Source organism: Coregonus lavaretus (genome assembly GCF_964263955.1).
Source record: "Coregonus lavaretus genome assembly, chromosome: 32".
NCBI classification, from domain to species: Eukaryota; Metazoa; Chordata; class Actinopteri; order Salmoniformes; family Salmonidae; genus Coregonus; species Coregonus lavaretus.
This window is the reverse complement of record NC_140019.1, coordinates 27,834,144-27,857,724: the sequence shown is the minus strand read 5'-3', so window position 1 is coordinate 27,857,724 and position 23,581 is coordinate 27,834,144.

The following is a 23,581-nucleotide window of genomic DNA, read 5'->3' as shown; positions in this document are numbered from 1 at the left end:
CGTGTAGGATCATTTTGCGTTATGATTGCAAGGTGTCCCGATTTATTTTCTGATATCGTATCCAACCAATCAAAAACTAGTATTCAACAATGCTGCGGTATAAGGGAATGATAATAGAGTACCGCAGTACGAGTCATAATACCCATAAAACCTAGTGGTCAGGGAAATGGTTCCAATAGTTTTTCCACCATTCATTTTTCCCACTTAAAATAAACGCTGTGTTTCATGTAGGCTTATCCTGGCGTTACGTTTTGATAACCATGTAAATCTCTCTAGGACAAGGTTACTCTTTTCAATATATTTGTCTGTATTTACAAAAAAATGTTTTTTGAAATGCTAATTAGATGCTAATGTGGCTATCATAAAGAACTACAAATGTCATGATGATCTGGACGAGACTGCCGAATCGAGGCAAATGTAAGAATCTCTGGGTTAACTATCTAATGTTAGCTAATTGTAGTAATGAATAAATTGGCTACATTTCTTTAAATGGACAATTCTGTGAACTGTCTTGTGCAAGTTTTAAATTGACACAATACCAGTTAGCAAAGGTGTCAGCTAGAGATGACGTGCAGGAGCTTGCATGGATTCGTAGATTTGCATGAGGTCTACTTTGACGCTAATTAGCATTTTCGAATCTGAGAGTAAATAGTGCCAAATACATTGATAAAAGTAATCTTGTCCAAGAGAGATTTACATGGTTATCAAAACATCACGCCAGCGTAAGCCTAAATGAAACTCAGCCCTTATTTGAAGTGTTTCTAAATCCCCTATACAAAAATGAATGGTGGAAAAACTATTGGAGCCATTTCCCTGTTTGATCTGTAGACCACTGTGGGGCTTTATCTCATACCTGGCTAAAGTTACATCTGAGTTAGAAATTGAAATTAAAGAACTATTTTAGAAAAAAGCCCATAAAAGATATGGTGTCCCTTTCACTTTTGAAAAGAGCCAACAACTACAGGTTAAACTCAAATAAATGATTTAGTAATAAGAAATACATTTATTTCCATGACAGAAGAAAAAAGCAATTTTGGACTGACTGTAGATATTTTTAAATACATGCAACTTAAAAGTTTCATATCAAGAAATGTATATTTTAAATATTTTGGACATCAGAGCAATCTTGAAGGAATCCTATTTGAGTCAGAAAAGGATTCTCATATGATAAATAATAATAATAATATGATAGGTAAGATATACAAAACCTTGCAGAGATCTTATCCAACAGACAATCCCGTAGAAACAAATATAAACTACTGGAACCAATACTTAAAAATAACTGATATTGGCACAAGATTGAAGGAATGTTGGAACATAACTAATGAAATTACAGTTAACTAAAATGTACACTTATTTCAGTATAAACTAATGTATAGAATGTATTACAATAGACAAAATTCACAAATTCTACAGTACAACGGCAGAGTCATGTCTTAAGTGTAAAATTAACAATGATTCAATAATCCATGCCTTCTGGGAATGCTAAATATAAAATCCAAAAGTTATGGGCAGAGTTAGAAAGTTGGCTGTCAGAAGAGTTACAATGTCAATGCACTTTTAATCTGTCTGTCTGCATATTTCCAGACATGGTATATAAGGATGCAGTGAGATACCCGATAGGTTGGATGATACTTTTCTCGTCAATGAACTTGAAAAAATGTATACTTCAAAACTAGAAATCAACCAATCCTCCATCGTTAACACAATGGAAAGGTCAAATACTTTAATATCTACATTTTGAAAGTGTGTGGATGACCAAGAGAAACAAAATGGTGCAGATGATACGGTGATACGGTGCAGATGGGGGTGTGAGCAGGTGGGTCTGGGCAGGGTGTCACGGATTCTGCCGAGGCTGCTCCTCCTCCTTGTTCGGGCAGGCTTCGGCGTTCGTCGTCCCCGGAGTACTAGCTGCCACCGTTGAATGTTTCTTTGTTTGATTGCTTTTGTCTGTCTATTGCACCTGTCTCCATTTGTGTCTGATTATGTGTTCTATAAGTTGCCTGTTTTGTATTGGTTAGGTTGTGTGTTGTTTTTCGCCTGTCAGTTAGTGCTGCGTGTTTGCTCTGTTTGTTGTTTTGGAGTTTACGCACAGTTTGCGTAATCGCTCGCCTCTGTGTGTTTTTGAGGCCGGTTATTGTATTTTGCCTAGTGGTTAACTAGTAAACTTTGTTGGACTAAGCTTCGGTGTCCTGCGCCTGACTTCCACACCACACTTACCTCAGCCCTTGACAGAACTACACACCATTATGGAGTCAGCAGGAGCAGCGGCGGCACCCAAGTCGCTGGAGGATCGGATCAGCGACCAAGACACCATGATCCGGCAACTTGGGGCCGCCATGAACGAGGTGTCCAACACTCTACGCCGGTTGGTTACGGGAGAGGTGCCCACGCCTTCGCACACCTTACCATCACCATCGGCCAGTCCTCCTCTCCCAGCACCGGAACCCAGTGGCATTCGGCTCTCGCTCCCGAGGGCATATGATGGTTCTGCAGCCGGGTGTCAGGGGTTCCTCCTGCAGGTGGAACTATACCTGGCCACCATACACCCGGTGCCCTCGGGATACGAGAGCGTCTCCGCCCTCATCTCCTGTCTATCCGGCAAGGCATTGGAGTGGGCCAACGCCGAATGGAGGGGAATAGACGCCGCTACCATCACCTACGCGGAGTTCTCCCGCCGCTTCAGGGCTGTGTTCGATCATCCACCTGAGGGGAAGGTGGCGGGGGAGCGTCTGTTCCACCTCCGACAGGGGAAGAGGAGTGCACAGGAGTTCGCCCTGGAGTTCCGGACTCTAGCGGCGGATGCGGGGTGGAATGAGAGGGCCCTCATCGACCATTACCGGTGTAGCCTACGAGAGGACGTTCGTCGTGAGCTGGCCTGCAGGGACACCAACCTATCCTTCGACCAGTTGGTGGACATTTCCATCCGTCTCGACACCCTGCTGGCTACCCGCGGACGTCCCGAGTGGGGGTCGTCCATTCCACCCTCCAGCACCTCCGAGCCGATTCCCATGGAGCTCGGGGGTGCTGGCGCTAGGGAGAGGAGGAGAGAGAACCCGAGGGGGGCCGTGTTCTGCACCAACTGTGGCCGTGGAGGACACACTGCGGCTAGGTGCTGGGGAGGGTCTCCTGGGAGAGGGGACAACAGGTCACGCACCGGGGAGTCATTTCAGGTGAGTAGGCGCCCCACTTACCCAGAGCTCTCTGTTGGTCACATGAGTATACCTGTGAGATTTCCACAGGTGGCACCTCATTCCCAGCATAAGGCGCTAGTAGATTCAGGCGCAGCTGGGAATTTTGTTGATCGTGAATTTTGTTATAGGCTAGGAATTCCCCTTCGGCCGGTAGAAGCCCCTTTTCCTGTTCATGCCCTAGACAGCCGGCCGCTGGGGTCGGGGTTGATCAGAGAAGTCACAGCACCACTTAAGATGACGACGCAGGGGGGTCATGAGGAGATCATTCAGTTTTATCTGATCGACTCTCCTGCGTATCCCGTGGTGCTGGGGCTTCCCTGGTTAAGCCATTGCGTGGCAACAGAGGGCTCTTATGGAGTGGTCTGCCCAGTGTGTAGGGAAATGTCTAGGTGTTTCCTTAGGGGCGACCTCGGTGGAGAGTCCGAACCAAGTGCCCGCAATGCCCATTCCCCCTGAATATGAGGATTTAGCACTTGTGTTCAGCAAAACTAGGGCAACACGGCTACCACCTCATAGACAGGGGGATTGTGCGATAGATCTCCAAACAGGAGCGGCACTTCCGCGGAGCCGTGTGTATCCCCTGTCTCAAGAAGAGACAGCGGCTATGGAGACTTACATAGCCGAGTCCTTGGCACAGGGATACATACGGTCCTCCACTTCCCCGGTTTCCTCAAGTTTCTTCTTTGTGAAGAAGAAGGACGGGGGTTTGCGCCCGTGTATTGATTACCATAGTCTCAATCAGATCACGGTTAAGTACAGTTACCCTCTTCCTCTGATTGCGACTATGACGGAGTCATTACGCGGAGCGCGGTTCTTCACAAAGTTGGATCTCAGGAGCGCGTACAATCTGGTGCGCATTAGGGAGGGGGATGAATGGAAAACAGCATTTAGCACCACCTCGGGTCATTACGAGTATCTCGTCATGCCATACGGGTTAATGAATGCTCCTTCAGTCTTCCAATCCTTTGTTGACGAGATTTTCCGGGACATGCATGGGCAGGGTGTGGTAGTATACATTGACGACATCCTAGTGTACTCTTCTACCCGAGCCGAGCATGTAGCCCTGGTGCGCCGAGTATTGAGGAGGCTGTTGGAGCATGACTTGTGTGTTAAGGCAGAGAAATGCCTGTTTTTCCAGGAGTCCATCTCCTTTTTGGGTTATCGATTGTCCGCGTCTGGTGTGAAGATAGAGGTTGACCGTGTGTCGGCCGTGCGTAATTGGCAAACTCCAACCACTGTAAAAGAGGTGCAGCAGTTTTTGGGTTTTGCTAATTACTACCGGAGGTTTATCCGGGGCTTTGGACAGGTGGCAGCTCCCATTACGTCCCTGCTAAAGGGGGGTCCGGTGCGTCTGCAGTGGTCAGCTGAAGCGGACAGGGCATTTGTTAGACTGAAGAACCTGTTCACTTCGGCTCCGGTGCTGGCGCATCCGGACCCCGCTTTACCATTTCAAGTTGAGGTAGACGCGTCCGAGGCCGGTATTGGGGCAATCCTGTCGCAACGGTCCGGCACGCCACCCAAGCTCCGCCCCTGTGCGTTCTACTCTAAGAAGCTCAGCTCGGCGGAGCGTAATTATGACGTAGGGGACAGGGAGCTGTTGGCTGTAGTCCAGGCCCTAAAGGTGTGGAGGCATTGGCTTGAGGGGCTCAACACCCTTTCCTCATTCTGACTGACCACCGTAACCTGGAGTACATCCGGGCAGCTAGGAGATTGAACCCTCGTCAGGCTAGGTGGAACGGTAAGGCAGACGCCCTGTCCCGGCGGTATGACACAGAGGAGAGGTCCATTGAGCCTACTCCCATACTGCCGGAGTCTTGTCTGGTGGCTCCGGTGGTGTGGGAGGTCGATGCGGAGATCGAGCGGGCACTGCGTACCGACCCTACTCCCCCCGAGTGTCCTGTGGGGCGGACGTACGTTCCGCTCAAGGTTCGTGACCGCCTTATTTATTGGGCTCATACATCACCCTCCTCTGGACATCCAGGTATTGGCCGGACAGTGCACTGCCTTAGCGTGAAATACTGGTGGCCAACGTTAGCTAGGGATGTGAGGGTTTATGTCTCCTCCTGCTCGGTGTGCGCCCAGTGTAAGGCGCCTAGACATTTGCCCAGGGGAAAGTTACATCCCCTGCCAGTTCCACAACGACCATGGTCCCACCTCTCTGTGGATTTTGTGACCGACCTTCCCCCCTCCCAGGGGAATACCATCATTTTGGTCGTTGTGGATCGGTTTTCCAAGGCCTGTCGTCTCCTCCCAATGCCGGGTCTCCCTACTGCCCTACAGACCGCTGAGGGCCTATTTACCCACGTGTTCCGGCACTATGGGGTCCCCGAGGATATTGTGTCTGACCGAGGTCCCCAGTTCACCTCCAGAGTCTGGGGGGCGTTCATGGAACGCTTGGGGGTCTCGGTGAGCCTTACCTCGGGGTACCACCCAGAGAGCAATGGGCAGGTTGAACGAGTCAACCAGGATGTGGGTAGGTTTCTGAGGTCCTATTGCCAGGGCCGGACGGAGGAGTGGTCTAGGTATATCCCCTGGGCAGAGATGGCCCAGAACTCTCTCCGCCACTCCTCCACCAATTTAACACCTTTCCAGTGTGTTTTAGGGTATCAGCCGGTCCTGGCACCATGGCACGAGAGCCAGATCGAGGCCCCTGCGGTGGATGAGTGGATTCGGCGCTCGGAGGAGACGTGGGACGCTGCACATGTCCATCTGCAGCGGGCCATCCGTCGACAGAAGGCGAGCGCCGATCGCCACCGCAGTGAGGGACCGGTATACGCACCGGGAGATCGAGTCTGGCTCTCGACTCGAAACCTGCCCCTCCGCCTGCCCTGCCGGAAGCTGGGTCGGCGGTTTGTGGGGCCCTTTAAAGTCCTGAGAAGATTGAACGAGGTGTGTTACAGGTTACAACTGCCTATTGATTACAAGAATATTAACCCCTCGTTCCATGTGTCTCTTCTCAGGCCGGTGGTAGCTGGCCCACTCCAAGAAGATGAGATAGGAGAGACCCCTCCGCCCCCATTGGACATCGAGGGGGCCCCGGCGTACAGGGTCGGATGAGTGGTCTCCAGTATCTCGTGGAGTGGGAGGGGTACGGTCCGGAGGAACGGTGCTGGGTGCCTAGGAGGGACATCCTAGATCCATCCCTCCTGACTGAGTTCCACCGTGGGCATCCCACGCGCCCGGGTCCGCGTCCTCCTGGCCGTCCCCGAGGCCGGGGTCGGCGCACGGCTGGAGCCGCGCATCAAGGGGGGGGTACTGTCACGGATTCTGCCGAGGCTGCTCCTCCTCCTTGTTCGGGCAGGCTTCGGCGTTCGTCGTCCCCGGAGTACTAGCTGCCACCGTTGAATGTTTCTTTGTTTGATTGCTTTTGTCTGTCTATTGCACCTGTCTCCGTTTGTGTCTGATTATGTGTTCTATAAGTTGCCTGTTTTGTATTGGTTAGGTTGTGTGTTGTTTTTCGCCTGTCAGTTAGTGCTGCGTGTTTGCTCTGTTTGTTGTTTTGGAGTTTACGCACAGTTTGCGTAATCGCTCGCCTCTGTGTGTTTTTGAGGCCGGTTATTGTATTTTGCCTAGTGGTTAACTAGTAAACTTTGTTGGACTAAGCTTCGGTGTCCTGCGCCTGACTTCCACACCACACTTACCTCAGCCCTTGACACAGGGGTGATGTTGTGGATGTTTGTGTGCGTCTGTATGTTTGTATGTGTATGTTTTGTTAAAAAAGAAAGAAAATAGTAATAATAAAAATAATGGTACCATAAAATAAAATGTATACACTACCGTTCAAAAGTTTGGGGTCACTTAGAAATGTCCTTGTTTTGGAAAGAAAAGCATTTTTTTGATGTTGTAAATGGCTTTTGTAGCTGGAAACGGCGGATTTCGAATGGAATATCTACATAGGCGTACAGAGGGCCTGTCACGACTTCCGCCGAGGCTGCCTCCCCTCCTTGTTCAGGCAGGTTTCGGCGTTCGGCGTCACCGGCTTACTAGCTACTGCCGATCCATTTATCATCACTCCATTTGTCTTGTCTTCTATCACACGCACCTGGTCCTTATTCCCTCATTAGTCATGGTATAAGTGTTCCCTCTGCTTCCTTGTCTGTGTGGGTGATTGTTTATTGTGGAGGTTAGTGAAGCTTGGTGGAGCTCGTGTACTTTGTATCGACGGGAGTATTTTTTCCCGTGTGCCTTGTATTTTCCAGTGCGCCTGTTTTGTGCCCTGGAGTGTGTTTGACGCATTTCTGCGTAAACCTGTGTTTTGCCGATTAAAGCCTGTTATTCTGTGATTTACCCTCCTGCGCCTGACTCCTTCATCCCCACCTCATCACAGAATCACCCACCCGCTATGGAGTCAGCGGGAGAGACGCACATGCCTGGAGTCGTGGAACGGGTCCAGGAGCATTCAACTATGCTAGCCAGCTTGGGTGAAGCGATGGGTCGGGTTCTTCATGTTGTCCAACGCCTGGAGAGGAGAGAGCCCGATCCGTCGAGACCAGCTGGTCAACCGGATCCCGCCACCTACACCCCAGCACCCGGAGGGATCCAGATATCCCGACCAGGGGAATTCGACGGGACAGCAGCGCTGTGCCAAGGATTTCTTCTCCAACTGGAGCTCTAGTTCTCCAGCATCCGACCGGTTCCATCGGAGCGGGAGAAGGTGTCCGCCCTCGTCTCCTGCCTCTCGGCGAAAGCCCTGGAGTGGGCCAACGTGGTGTGGAACGAAGGAGGAGCCGCGTTGGAGAACTACGGGGAGTTCGCTCGCCTCTTCCGGGTGGTCTTCGATCACCCGCCCGATGGTCGAAAGGCAGGCAAGCGGCTGGTCCACCTGAGGCAGGGGACGAGGACTGCGCAGGACTTCGCATTGGAGTTTCGGACCCTGGCAGCGGGGTCCGGGTGGAACGAGCGGGCCCTGATCAACCATTTCCGGTGCCATCTGCGGGAGGAAGTCCGACAGGAGCTAGCCTTCCGAGACACCATGTTGTCCTTCAACAAACTGGTGGACATGGCCATTCGTTTGGACAACCTGCTGGCAGCCAGAGGACGTCCTGGTAGGGGTCTGCCCGTTTCCACCCCGGACGACTCGGATCCCGAGCCGATGGAGCTGGGTGGAGCCGCCGGCCGAGAGAGCGGAGGAGGACTGCGACAGTACCACTCTGGTGGCACAAAGGGACAATAAACCACACGTCGTAGTCAACATTATTTTGGGCCGGGAGGCGGCAGGTAGGGCACTCTCGCATCACCCCAGGTATTGAACACCCACACTTGTTCAGAGCTGCTGCACACTGTAAAATACACATCTCCTTTCCTGAGCACATGGTAGTTCCCCAGTGTAAGGCGCTAGTCGATTCAGGCGCAGCTGGGAACTTTATGGACAGGGCATTCGTACACCGTGTAGGCATTCCATTGATTCCCCTATCCATTCCACGCCCCATCAGAGCACTTGATATTCGACTATTAGGGTCCGGGTTGGTTAAGGAAGTTACTGCACCAGTCACCATAATTACCCAGGAGACTCATTGTGAGCAGGTTACTTTTTCCATTATTGAGTCTCCTGCTTTCCCTGTGGTATTAGGTATCCGTTGGCTAGCACTCCACAACCCCACCTTCTCATGGCCGCAGAGGGTTCTCACGGGGTGGTCGCGAGAGTGTCAGGGTAGGTGTCTAGGTGTTTCCGTTGGTGCAACCACGGTGGAAAGTCCAGACAGTACCTCCACCGTGCGCATTCCCCCTGAATACCTCGATCTGGCGCAAGCGTTCTCTAAAATGCAGGCGACTAAATTACCACCTCATCGGGCGGGGGATTGCGCGATAAACCTCCGGGTAGACGCTGTACCTCCCAGTAGTCATATATAACCCCTGTCACAGGCTGAAACGGTGGCTATGGAAACACATGTCACTAAGTCCCTGCGCCAGGGGTATATACGTCCCTCCACTTCACCCGCCTCCTCGAGTTTCTTCTTTGTGAAGAAGAAGGACGGAGGTCTGCGCCCGTGCATTGATCATCGACCACTGAACAGGGAGACGATAAGATTTAGTTATCCTCTCCCCCTCATTCCTTCAATGATTGAATCAATGCATGGGGCGCGCTTCTTCACCAAATTAGATCTCAGGAGTGCGTACAACCTGGTGCGTATCCGAGAGGGAGATGAGTGGAAGACAGCATTCAGCACAACCACGGGGCATTATGAATACCTGGTGATGCCCTATGTTTGATGAATGCTCCCTCAGTTTTCAAGTCCTTTGTGAACGAGGTGTTTCGGGACATGCTTGGTCGCGGTGTAGTGGTCTACTTCGATGACATCCTGGTGTATTCCGCTACGTGCGCCGAGCATGTGTCCCTGGTTCGTAAGGTGCTGGCCCGACTGTTGGAAAATGACCTTTATGCTAAGGCAGAGAAGTGTATGTTTTTTCCAGCAGTCCGTCTCCTTCCTTGGATACCGCATTTCCACCTCAGGTGTGGAGATGAAGGGAGATCGCATTTCAGCCGTGCATAATTGGCAGACTCCAACCACGGTTAAGGAGGTGCAGCGCTTCCTTGGCTTTGCCAACTACTATCAGAGGTTTATCCGGGGCTTTGGCAAGGTCGCAGCTCCCATTACCTCCCTGTTGAAGGGTGGGCCGTCCCGGCTCCGCTGGTCTGCTGAGGCTGACCTGGCCTTCAGCAAACTGCGGGGTCTGTTCACCTCAGCCCCAGTACTGGCCCACCCCGATTAATCACTACCGTTCGTAGTGGAGGTGGATGCGTACGAGGTTGGGATAGGAGCTGTCCTGTCACAACACTCGGGTACGCCACCCAAGCTCCGCCCCTGTGCGTTCTTCTTGAAGAAGCTCAGCCCGGCGGAGCAGAACTACGGCGTTGGTGATCGGGAGCTGTTGGCTGTTGTCCGAGCCTTGACCGTGTGGAGGCATTGGCTCGAGGGGGCAAAACACCCTTTCCTCATCTGGACGGACCACCGTAACCTGGAGTACATCCGGGCAGTGAGGAGGCTGAATCCTCGCCAGGCCAGGTGGGCCCTATTCTTCACCCGGTTTGATTTCACTATATCATACATCCCGGATACGAAGAACGCGCTGTCCCGGCTGTATGACACAGAGGAGAGGCCCAGCGACAACACCCATACTGCCGGCCTCCTGCATTGTGGCACCAGTAGTATGGGCGATGGACACGGATATAGAGCAGGCATTACGCACGGATCCCTCTCCACCTCAGTGTCCAGATGGGCTACAATACGTGCCTGCTCTTATCCGTGATCGTCTGATCTACTGGGCACACACGTCACCCTCCTCCGGTCACCCAGGTATCGGCCGTACAGTGTGCTGCCTGACCGGAAAATACTGGTGGCCTACCTTGGCTAAGGACGTGAGGGTGTATGTCTCCTCCTGCTCAGTGTGCGCCCTGAGTAAGGCACCTAGGCACCTCCCAGCTGGTAAGTTACAACCTTTACCAGTTCCACAACGACCATGGTCTCACCTAAGTGTTGATTTTCTAACTGATCTTCCCCTCTCCCAAGGTAACACCACCATCCTGGTCGCTGTGGACCGCTTTTCTAAAGCCTGCCGCCTCCTTCCTCTGACCGGTCTCCCCACGGCTCTGCAAACTGCGGAGGCCCTGTTTACACACGTCTTCCGGCACTACGGGGTATCAGAGGATATAGTGTCTGACCGAGGTCCCCATTTCACGTCCAAGGTCTGGAAGGTGTTCATGGAACGTCTGGGGGTCTCGGTCAGCCTGATCTCTGGGTTCCACCCCGAGAGTAATGGGCAGGTGGAACAGGTAAATCAGGACGTGGGTAGGTTTCTGCGGTCCTAATGCCAGGACCGGCCGGGGGAGTGGTCGGTGTTCTTGCCATGCGCAGAATATGCCCAGAAATCTCTCCACCACTCCTCCACTAACCTAACACCTTTCCAGTGTATTATAGGTTACCAACCGGTTCTGGCACCGTGGACCAGAGCCAGACCGAGGCTCCTGTGGTGGATGACTGGTTTCGGCGCACGGAGGAGACATGGAATGCTGCCCACGTTCACCTTCAAACGCGCCATGTGTCGTCAGAAGGCCAATGCTGACTGCCACTGCAGTAAGGCCCCCGTCTTTCTACCGGGGGATCGGGTCTGGCTCTCGACCCGGAATCTGCCCCTCCGCCTGCCCTGCCGGAAGCTGAGCCCATGGTTTGTGGGGCCGTTCAAAGTCCTGAGGAGAGTCAACGAGGTCACTTATAGGTTATTACTCCCCCCTGATTACCCTATTAACCCCTCGTTTCATGTGTCTCTCCTCAGGCCGGTGGTAGCTGGTCCGCTCCAGGAGGCTGAGGTGAGGGAGGTCCCTCCACCTCCTCTGGACATCGAGGGGGCCCCGTCGTACTCTGTCCGTTCCATCCTGGATTGGAGGCGTCGGGTGGGGGACCTTCAGTACCTCGTGGAGTGGGAGGGGTATGGTCCGGAGGAACGGTGCTGGGTCCCGGTGAGGGATATCATTGATCCCTCTATGTTATGGGATTTCCACCGTCGCCATCCGGCTCACCTTGCTCCGCGTCCTCCTGGCCGTCCCCGAGGCCGGGGTCGGCGCGCTGCTGGAGCCGCGCATCAAGAGGGGGGTACTGTCACGACTTCGCCGAGGCTGCCTCCCCTCCTTGTTCGGGCAGGTTTCGGCATTTGACGTCACCGGCTTACTAGCTACTGCATATCCATTTATCATCACTTTTTCCCGTGTGCCTTGTATTGTCCAGTGCACCTGTTTTGTGCCCTGGAGTGTGTTTGATGCATTTCTGCGTAAACCTGTATTTTGCGGATTAAAGCCTGTTATTCTGTGATTTACCCTCCTGTGCCTGACTCCTTCATCACCACCTCATCACAGGCCCATTATCAGAAACCATCAGTCCTGTGTTCCAATGGCATGTTGTTTTTGCTAATCCAAGTTTATCATTTTGAAAGGCTAATTGATAATTAGAAAACCCTTTTACAATTATGTTAGCACAGCTGAAAACGGTTGTGCTGATTTAAAGAAGCAATAAAACTGGCCTTCTTGAGAATAGTTGAGTATCTGGAGCATCATCAATTGTGGGTTCGATTACAGGCTCAAAATGGCCAGAAACAAATAACTTTCTTCTGAAACTCATCAGTCTATTCTTGTTCTGAGAAATGAAGGCTATTCCATGCGAGAAATTGGCAAGAAATTGAAGATCTCGTACAACGCTGTGTAAAAAATAAAATAAAATAAAATAAAATAAAATGTATGCATTCACTAACTGTAAGTCGCTCTGGATAAGAGTGTCTGCTAAATGACTAAAACGTAATGTAAATGTACTACTCCCTTCACAGAACAGCACAAACTGGCTCTAACCAGAATAGCAAGAGGAGTGGGAGGCCCTGGTGCACAACTGAGCAAGAGGACAAATACATTAGAGTGTCTAGTTTGAGAAACAGGCGCCTCACAGGTCCTCAACTGACAGCTTCATTAAATAGTACCCGCGAAACACCAGTCTCAACGTCAACAGTGAAGAGGCGACTCCGGGATGCTGACCTTCTAGGCAGAGTTGCCTTGATGACAGCTTTGCACACTCTTGGCATTTTCTCAACATCAACTGTTCAGAGGGGACTGTGTGAATCAGGCCTTCACGGTCAAATTGCTGCAAAGAAACCACTACTAAAGGACACCAATAAGAAGAAGAGACCTGCTTGAGCCAAGAAACACGAACAATGGACATTAGACTGGTGGAAATGTGTCCTTTGGTCTGGAGTCCAAATTAGACATTTTTGGTTCCAACCGCCGTGTCTTTGTGAGACGCAGTGTGGGTGAACGGATGATCTCCGCATGCGTATTTCCCACCTTTAAGCATGGAGGAGGAGGTGTTATGGTGTGGGGGTGCTTTGCTGGTGACACTGTCTGTGATTTATTTAGAATTCAAGGCACACTTAACCAGAATGGCTACCACAGCATTCTGCAGCGATACGCCATCCCATCTGGTTTGGGCTTAGTGGGACTGTCATTTGTTTTTCAACAGGACAATGACCCAACACACCTCCAGGCTGTGTAAGGGCTATTTTACCAAGAAGGAGGGTGATGGAGTGCTGCATCAGATGACCTGGCCTCCACAATCCCCTGACCTCAACCTAATTGAGATGGTTTGGGATGAGTCGGACCGCAGAGTGAAGGAATAGCAGCCAACAAGTGCTCAGCATGTGTGGGAACTCCTTCAAGACTTTTGGAAAAGCATTCCAGGTGGTGCTGGTTGAGAGAATGCCAAGAGTGTGCAAAGCTGTCATCAAGGCAAAGGGTGGCTATTTGAAGAATTTGTTTAACACTTTTTTGTTTACTACACGATTCCATATGTGTTATTTCATAGTTTTGATTTCTTCACTACAATGTAAAAATAGTAAAAATAAAGAAAAACCCTTGAATGAGTAGGTGTGTCCAAACTTTTGACCGGTAGTGTATATCAAGGACTCCTTCAGAGGGGTATACTACAAAGCAGGTTCAAGTAGTTAGCCAGCTAAATTGCCTAAACATCGTCTTTTTTTATTCTCTTTTGTTTTGATACGCTTGAATTGGGCTTGGTCTAAAAAAGTTCCGCTTTCTTCATGAACAAGAAAATCAACAGTTTTTCTGGTTGTTTATCAAAGCTTGGCATTTTTCCTATTTTTTTGCTTTACAACCTGGAATTAAAATTGAGTTTTGGGGGGTTGTATCTTTTGATTTACACAACATGCCTGCCACTTTGAAGATGCAAAATATTTTTTATGGTGAAACAAACAAGAAATAAGACAAAAAAACAGAACTTGAGTGTGCATAACTATTCACCCCCCCAAAGTCAATACTTTGTAGAGCCACCTTTTGCAGCAATTACAGCTGCAAGTCTCTTGGGGTATGTCTCTATAAGCTTGGCACATCTAGCCACTGGGATATTTGCCCATTCTTCAAGGCAAAACTGTTCAAGCTCCTTCAAGTTGGATGGGTTCCGCTGGTGTACAGAAAACTTTAAGTCATACCACAGATTCTTAATTGGATTGAGGTCTGGGCTTTGACTAGGCCATTCCAATACATTTAAATGTTTCCCTTTAAACCACTTGAGTGTGGCTTTAGCAGTATGCTTAGGGTCATTGTCCTGCTGGAAGGTGAACCTCCGTCCCAGTCTCAAATCTCTGGAAGACTGAAACAGGTTTCCCGCAAGATTTTCCGGTTTTTAGCGCCATCCATCATTCCTTCAATTCTGACCAGTTTCCCAGTCCCTGCCGATGAAATGCATCCCCACAGCATGATGCTGCCACCACCATGCTTCACTGTGGGGATGGTGTTCTCGGGGTGATGAGAGGTGTTGGGTTTCGCCAGACATAGCGTTTTCCTTGATGGCCAAAAAGCTCAATTTTAGTCTCATCTGACCAGAGTACCTTCTTCCAAATGTTTGGGAGTCTCCCACATGCCTTTTGGCGAACACCAAATGTGTTTGCTTATTTTTTTCTTTAAGCAATGGCTTTTTTCTGGCCACTCTTCCGTAAAGCCCAGCTCTGTGGAGTGTATGGCTGAAAGTGGTCATATGGACAGGTACTCCAATCTCTGCTCCTTCAGTGTTATCTTTGGTCTCTTTTTTGCCTCTCTTATTAATGCCCTCCTTGCCTGGTCCGTGAGTTTTGGTGGGCGGCCCTCTCTTGGCAGGTTTGTTGTGGTGCCATATTCTTTCCATTTTTTTATAATGGATTTAATGGTACTCTGTGGGATGTTCAAAGTTTCTGATATTTTTTTATAACCCAACCCTGATCTGTACTTCTCCACAACTTTGTCCCTGACCTGTTTGGAGAGCTCCTTGGTCTTCATGGTGCCGCTTGCTTGGTGGTGCCCATTGCTTAGTGGTGTTGCAGACTCGGGGCCATTCAGAACTGGTGTATATATACTGAGATCATGTGACACTTAGATTGCACACAGGTGGACTTTATTTAACTAATTATGTGACTTCTGAAGGTAATTGGTTGTACTATATCTTATTTAGGGGCTTCATAGCAAAGGGGGTGAATACATATGCACGCACAACTTTTCCGTTATTTATTTTTTAGAATAAAAAAATAAAATAAAAAAATCAATTTCACTTCACCAATTTGGACTATTTTGTGTATGTCCATTACATGAAATCCAAATAAAAATCAATTTAAATTACAGGTTGTAATGTAACAAAATAGGAATAACGCCAAGGGGGATGAATACTTTTGCAAGGCACTGTGTATCACTCTGAAGGAGGCCTTGATCTCTATGGTTTTAACATGGAAAAGTTACTGTGATAATGTGGGGTTCTATTTTCTTATAACTAGATGTGATGCCTAGCTTAGAAAGAATACATTAATGATTAAACATAATAGGTTTGTGATGTACTGATATAGATTGTTTAACATAACAAGCTGTGATTAATGTGAGGAACCGTTAGGGGGTAGGCTGAGACAGACTTGTGATTCACACAGACACACACACTGCCTCTTTGTTAAACCGTTCAAGGACAAAGTACTGCAACATGAAGAAGAAAACTATGTCTGAGGTTGCTGACTCGAGACAAGTTGCAAAACAACTAACACCTGGCAACAGTGAAGCGCCAAGGGCCTGGGACCAGCCTGAGCACCACCGATAGGCTGGGTAAGTTTAAACCACGCCCAGCCTCTACTCTGATAGGCCTGCCTGGAGCGGGAACTATCTCTGTCAGAGTATTTAAAGAAGAACTTATAACAATGGCTCAGTTCTCTGACTGCACTGCGTGGTGTTTCAGTGGACCCGTATATATACGAACATCATATTTACCATTGAAGTGTTTTGCATTAATTAAAATACTAGTCTATTTTAGAAGACGTGTATTGACCTCTTTTTGTTCCAATACCAGATTTGAATTGACGCAACTTAACAATAATGGGAAAAAAGTATCTGGCAGGTGATTCTAGTTGTCTGGGCATTTTGGGTAAGTTGGTTTTCTTCCTTGTTAGCTAGCTAACTTGCTAGAACATGTTTCTAAGTTAGGCTACTTCGTAACTATGCCGTCTGTCCATAGTTAGCGTTAGTTGGCTAGCTGCTATCTAAAAAGAGACCACCAAGTACCAGTTATAAAATCAGTTTGCTTGTTAGCCAGCCATTGAGCTATGAAAATAGGTAAACCAAACATAAGTGTTTGTTTTATTTTGCTAGCTAGCTAACAACAAAGGGATTTATTTTACAGTAGATCCCATAAAAGATTAGGCATTTTTTTGCTATATCCCAGAAGAAGGAAGGTCCTGAATTGTAATTGGGTGAAAGTTGGCCTCCTCTATTTTCCGCCAATGCACATCAGATGAAGAGTCAAGCCACATACACAGTGACCTCAGCTGAAGTGTCCAATAGCAGAGTTTAAAGTTGGGTAGAGACAGCCCTCCAAACTTTGGTGGAGAGGCTAATTCTAGGATGTTTCCCATTCCAAATGAAATTTCTCACCGAGATATCTATGTCCTTAAAGAATTAAGTTGCAGGAGGAAGAGGAACTATTGAAAACAGGAAATTCTTACAGGGGAGGACATTCATTTTAATAACAAAACTCTCCCATAAAGGGTAACATGAAGTGGGGACCATCTACTTAGATCTTTTTTTTATTTATGTTGCATTGAAATTCTCATTAATCATGAGTTGCAAATTGGATCGAATTTGAATACCCAGGTATGTAAATCCCTTATTTTCTAAAGCGATAGGTAAAAAGGGTAATGTGAATTGTTGGACTGTGGGATTTAGAGGCATTAAGATAGACATGGACCAGTTAATTTTATATCCAGAGAAATAACCAAATTCTTTAAAAAGGTCAGGTACGTGTGGTATAGAATTAGAGACATCGGACAAATACAGTCATCAGCATACAGGGAGATATGGTGGACTGTTGCTTTGATCTTAATAGGCAAGATGTTAATATTGGGCTAGCAGTTCTAATGAAAGGGCAAATAGGCCATGATTCAGAGGACAATCCTGTCTTGTGTATATTTGTAGGACAAACGCTGGGGCAGCGGAATGGCCAGTTAGGACATGGGCAGTTGGGCCGGTATATAGGTTGCGGACCATACTAATAAATGATGACCTGAAGCCAAAATGTTCCAAAACAACCCATAAATACATTTTACATTTACATTTGAGTCATTTAGCAGACACTTTTATCCAGAGCGACTTACAAATTGGTGCATTCAACTTATGATAGCTAGTGGGACAACCACCCAATATAAATCATATTTTTTCTTTCTTTTTTTCTTTCTTTTTATGGGGTGGGAGGGGGAGGGGGGGGTGTAGAAGGATTACTTTTATACTATTCCAGGTATTCCTTAAAGAGGTAGGGTTTCAAGTGTCTCCGGAAGGTGGTCAGTGACTCCGCTGTCCTGGCGTCGTGAGGGAGCTTGTTCCACCATTGTGGTGCCAGAGCAGCGAATAGTGTTGACTGGGGTGAGTGGGAACTGTGCTTCCGTAGAGGTAGGGGGGCTAGCAGGCCAGTGGTGGATGAACGTAGAGCCCTCGTTTGGGTGTAGGGTCTGATCAGAGCCTGAAGGTAAGAAGGTGCCGTTCCCCTCACAGCTCCGTAGGCAAGCACCATGGTTTTGTAGTAGATGCGAGCTTCAACTGGAAGCCAGTGGAGTGTGCAGAGGAGCGGGGTGACATGAGAGAACTTGGGAAGGTTGAACACCAGAAGGGCTGCAGCGTTCTGGATAAATTGTAGGGGTTTAATGGCACAGGCAGGGAGCCCAGCCAACAGCGAGTTGCAGTAATCCAGACGGGAGATGACAAGTGCCTGGATTAGGACCTGTGCCGCTTTCTGTGTAAGGTAGGGTCGTACTCTGTGAATGTTGTAGAGCATGAACCTGCAGGATCAGGTCGCCGCTTTGATGTTAGCGGAGAACGACAAGGTGTTGTCCAGGGTCACGCCAATGTTCCTTGCACTCTGGGAGGAGGACACAATGGAGTTGTCAACCGTGATGGCGAGATCATGGAGCGGGCAGTCCTTCCCCGGGAGAAAGAGCAGCTCCGTCTTGCCGAGGTTCAGCTTGAGGTGGTGATCCGACATCCACACTGATATGTCCACCAGACATGCAGAGATGCGATTTGCCACCTGGTTATCAGAAGGGGGAAAGGAGAAATACTCCAATTACACATGGTATAACGCTTTCTTTGCATCTAATGAGAGGACAGCGCAAGCCTGTGGTTGAGAGGTGGCGGAGTCTATAATATGGAAAAGTATGTTGTTCGAGGCCAACCAACCCTTTATGAATCCTGGTTGGTCAGGATTAAGCAATGATAATATGCAAGTCCCTAGTCTTTTTGACAAGACCTTGGCAAAGAGTTTAAAATCGCAGTTCAAAATTGATAAGGCCCTGTAGCTTGAACATTCAAGAGGGTTCTTGCCACCTTTCAATAGCAAGGATATAAGAGCTGTTTTGTGGTCCCTATGGAATGTCCCAATCTCCAGCGAGTGGTTTATTGAGTCTAGTATTACAGAGCTGACTAAACTCGACACAGCCAACAGTAATTCAGGAAGGATACCATCCAAACCTGGAGACTTGGAGTCTTCAGTTCACTTGTTAAATCCACTTCAATTAGTGTAGATGAAAGGGAGGAGACAGGTTAAAGAAGGATTTTTAAGCCTTGAGACAATTGAGTCATGTGTGAGGGTGAATGGGTTTACACAAAAGATTGAAGTGCCTTTGAACGGGGTCTGATAGTAGGTGCCCAATCTGAGGTGGGCAATTATATGCATATGTTTTGGAGCTGTGTACCAGGGAAGTGTCTTTGGGTTCATGTTGTTAGTGTTTTAAATGGTATTATTGGCAGGAACCTACCTGTTTGCCCATCCCTCCTGCTGCTGGGTTGCAGCCCTAGCATGTTGTTGTCTTATCAAGAGAGGCAGATTGTTATGGCTGCAATAACAGCAGGCATAAAAACTATTTTAAGGAGTTGGTTTGAACTGGGTATTGCCCTTTGCAGATTTTGGTTGTTTATGTACTCGGACATTGCGCAGCTGGAAAGATCCACTGCCAGACTGCGTGGGGCCAAGCCCGCAACTCTGGTCAATTGGTAAAACGCTATTTCCCACTTATAAGAGCTAATTTAATAACGTTTGGTTTTGCGGATGGGAGATAGAACTGCCCTGCTCTGTCTTTTTTCTTTGTGTCTCTGGGTTGGTAGATTTGAGAATGAGATTTGAATGGACTGACTGAATTTAGAAATACTGAAACCCATTCGTCTTTAATCTGTTTTGTTTTGTCATTTTTCATTTGTATGGTGTTGTTTTTTGTTTGTTTTTTACATTTATTTGTTTGTTTTTCCCCCTATTGAACTGTACATACAGTATTTGTATGTATTGTATCTTGAAACTGTAACTGTTTAGCACAAGCAAAAATAAAAACAAATAAATAATTGTTCACAAAAAATATATTTTCTGTATGCTTTCTATCTGTTTTTGGTCATTTGAGTTGACACTGAAACTATTTTTCCATCCCGAAAATTACCACTTACCGCTCTGTCGTAGCAGGCCGTGACCGGGAGACCCATGGGGCGGCGCACAATTGGCCCAGGGTAGGGGAGGGAATGGCCGGCAGGGATGTACAGTGGGGAAAAAAAGTATTTAGTCAGCCACCAATTGTGCAAGTTCTCCCACTTAAAAAGATGAGAGAGGCCTGTAATTTTCATCATAGGTACACGTCAACTATGACAGACAAATTGAGATTTTTTTTCTCCAGAAAATCACATTGTAGGATTTTTTATGAATTTATTTGCAAATTATGGTGGAAAATAAGTATTTGGTCACCTACAAACAAGCAAGATTTCTGGCTCTCACAGACCTGTAACTTCTTCTTTAAGAGGCTCCTCTGTCCTCCACTCGTTACCTGTATTAATGGCACCTGTTTGAACTTGTTATCAGTATAAAAGACACCTGTCCACAACCTCAAACAGTCACACTCCAAACTCCACTATGGCCAAGACCAAAGAGCTGTCAAAGGACACCAGAAACAAAATTGTAGACCTGCACCAGGCTGGGAAGACTGAATCTGCAATAGGTAAGCAGCTTGGTTTGAAGTAATCAACTGTGGGAGCAATTATTAGGAAATGAAAGACATACAAGACCACTGATAATCTCCCTCGATCTGGGGCAAGATCTCACCCCGTGGGGTCAAAATGATCACAAGAACGGTGAGCAAAAATCCCAGAACCACACGGGGGGAGCTAGTGAATGACCTGCAGAGAGCTGGGACCAAAGTAACAAAGCCTACCATCAGTAACACACTACGCCGCCAGGGACTCAAATCCTGCAGTGCCAGACGTGTCCCCCTGCTTAAGCCAGTACATGTCCAGGCCCGTCTGAAGTTTGCTAGAGTGCATTTGGATGATCCAGAAGAGGATTGGGAGAATGTCATATGGTCAGATGAAACCAAAATAGAACTTTTTGGTAAAAACTCAACTCGTCGTGTTTGGAGGACAAAGAATGCTGAGTTGCATCCAAAGAACACCATACCTACTGTGAAGCATGGGGGTGGAAACATCATGCTTTGGGGCTGTTTTTCTGCAAAGGGACCAGGACGACTGATCCGTGTAAAGGAAAGAATGAATGGGGCCATGTATCGTGAGATTTTGAGTGAAAACCTCCTTCCATCAGCAAGGGCATTGAAGATGAAACGTGGCTGGGTCTTTCAGCATGACAATGATCCCAAACACACCGCCCGGGCAACGAAGGAGTGGCTTCGTAAGAAGCATTTCAAGGTCCTGGAGTGGCCTAGCCAGTCTCCAGATCTCAACCCCATAGAAAATCTTTGGAGGGAGTTGAAAGTTCGTGTTGCCCAGCGACAGCCCCAAAACATCACTGCTCTAGAGGAGATCTGCATGGAGGAATGGGCCAAAATACCAGCAACAGTGTGTGAAAACCTTGTGAAGACTTACAGAAAACGTTTGACCTGTGTCATTGCCAACAAAGGGTATATAACAAAGTATTGAGAAACTTTTGTTATTGACCAAATACTTATTTTCCACCATAATTTGCAAATACATTCATAAAAAATCCTACAATGTGATTTTCTGGATTTTTTTCCCTCATTTTGTCTGTCATAGTTGACGTGTGCCTATGATGAAAATTACAGGCCTCTCTCATCTTTTTAAGTGGGAGAACTTGCACAATTGGTGGCTGACTAAATACTTTTTTCCCCCACTGTAGCTCAGTTGGTAGAGCATGGCGTTTGCAATGCCAGGGTTGTGGGCTCGATTCCCACGGGGTCCAGTATATAAAAATAAAATAATGTATGCACTCACTAACTGTAAGTCGCTCTGGATAAGAGCGTCTGCTAAATGACTAAAATGTAAATATAAGAAAAGGAACAGCTAACCTGCTAACTGTTCCTGTAGACTTCCAGTCATTGTGCTATTGCTAGTTAGTATCGGCTCGTGAAACTACCTCTAACTTCCTTCATACTGAACACAGAGACATAGAAATGCTATCCACTATGTTATTTTGTTGCAGCTAGCAATATTCATAAATCATTATTTGTCACATTTAAAAAAATCCCCCCAAAATATTTTTACCACAGACCTCCTCGGACCCTAGTTTAATTAGGTCTACAGTTGCATAGTGCAGGACTACAAGATGCAAACGTGCATAAAGCAAGCTCCGTGAGATTAATTGTCCAATCATGTTGCTTTCTCTGTGTATAGGAAACCCCCCTAGTCCTTCTTAAAAAATATAATTCATATGAACAGTACAAGGTTGCTGCAGTTTGACAGCGTTTTCATCCTCCCCAAGGCCAGGAGTTTTTCTAGGAGTTTAAAAAAAAACATTTGACCTGATTAGAAAACCTTGGGTCCCATCATAGCCCATATTAAACCTTTTAACAATAGATTAATCACATCATACTGTATAAGGTCCGGAGTTTTACCTTGGTAGAGTACCAGATCAGGAAAAACTACAGGCCCCAGATGTTCTTTTTTTGCCACACCACTCTGAGACCTGTGGTGTCACCTCTGCTCACGAACCACATTAATATGATATAGCAGCCTGCAAAAAATGTTGACCTGGAATGCCACCAATGATATGATGAATACACCGTATTTCAGGATATGGTTGTTCCCATTTACGCACTGCAAAACCACCTACTGTTCTTCTATAAGCTGTTTGAGATGCATGTAAATCATGTTTACCCTCTGACAAAACAAATCACATCATTGTGTCATCAAACTACATTTTTTATCAAAACGCACTTCACCAAACATCTTGAAATAACGATACAAACAGTATGTATGTTGCAAAGAACTACATCAAATGATTGGCTGGTCAAGTAACGGCAAGAGCGTTGGGCCAATAACCAAAAGGCCCCTGGTTTGAATACCCGAGCTGACAAGGTGAAAACATCTGTCAATGTGCCCTTGAGCAAGGCACTTAACCCTAACTTGCTCCAGGGGCACTATGCAATATGTGAAGATGTGGTGCTTATATTTGTCCTATTTCACACATGTACAAGTGTGTATTAATACACGTTTTAATTGGAAATGTGTTTTTAGCATACACCCTCAGAGAGTGGGATCATAGCTAGGGTCTGCCATTATCAACAGCGAACCTGGTGCGATTAGGGTTAAGTGCCTTGCTCAAGAGCACATCAACAGCTTTTTCACCTTGTCAGCTCGGGATTCGACTAGAGACTTTTCGGTTACTGGCCCAACGTTCCAATCACTAGGATACATGCCACCCCTACCTACCACGTGAAGGTCTACTCATAAAAACACTATTACCCCTTCCAACAGCTGGAAGTCCATTATGTTCACCAGGGTCGTGTTCATTAGGTACCAAACAGAAAAATACAGACTGAAGCGGGGAGGGACTACCTGGACTTGGGCATAAGAAATGCTGATTTTTGGGCCTTGATCATTCTTTGAGTTCAAACAAAGAGCACTGACTACTAAATTAAAACTGAATACACAGTTGGTTCACATGGAAAACAAACAACAACCACCTGATAGCTCCTGAAATCATCTGGTATGACGATGAGTCCTTTGTGCCCATACAGAAAGTATGGTAATATATTAATTTTATTTATATAATTGCCCAAACAAGGAACAAAAAGAGAGAAGTGAGCAAGGCAAAAGGGGTTGGAGATTGAACGTGTTCAGCAGACCCTGATATCCTCCCTGGGGCACGTTCAGCAGGACACAGCATTTTGGAATGTTCAGATAGAAATGTGTAATATAGAACAAACATGCCTCTCCGACATGTAGACCAAGAAATCAAGTTGGCTCTATTCATGGCATTTCTATTTGCAACTTCCAACAATGTTTGGCAACTGAACGTGGCCCTGGGTAGTAGTCATGGCTGATTGACAGCAGAGTTAACCAATTAGAGGCTCTGAGAACAGTTCAGCCCGCCCATGTGATGGACTAACAGCCAATC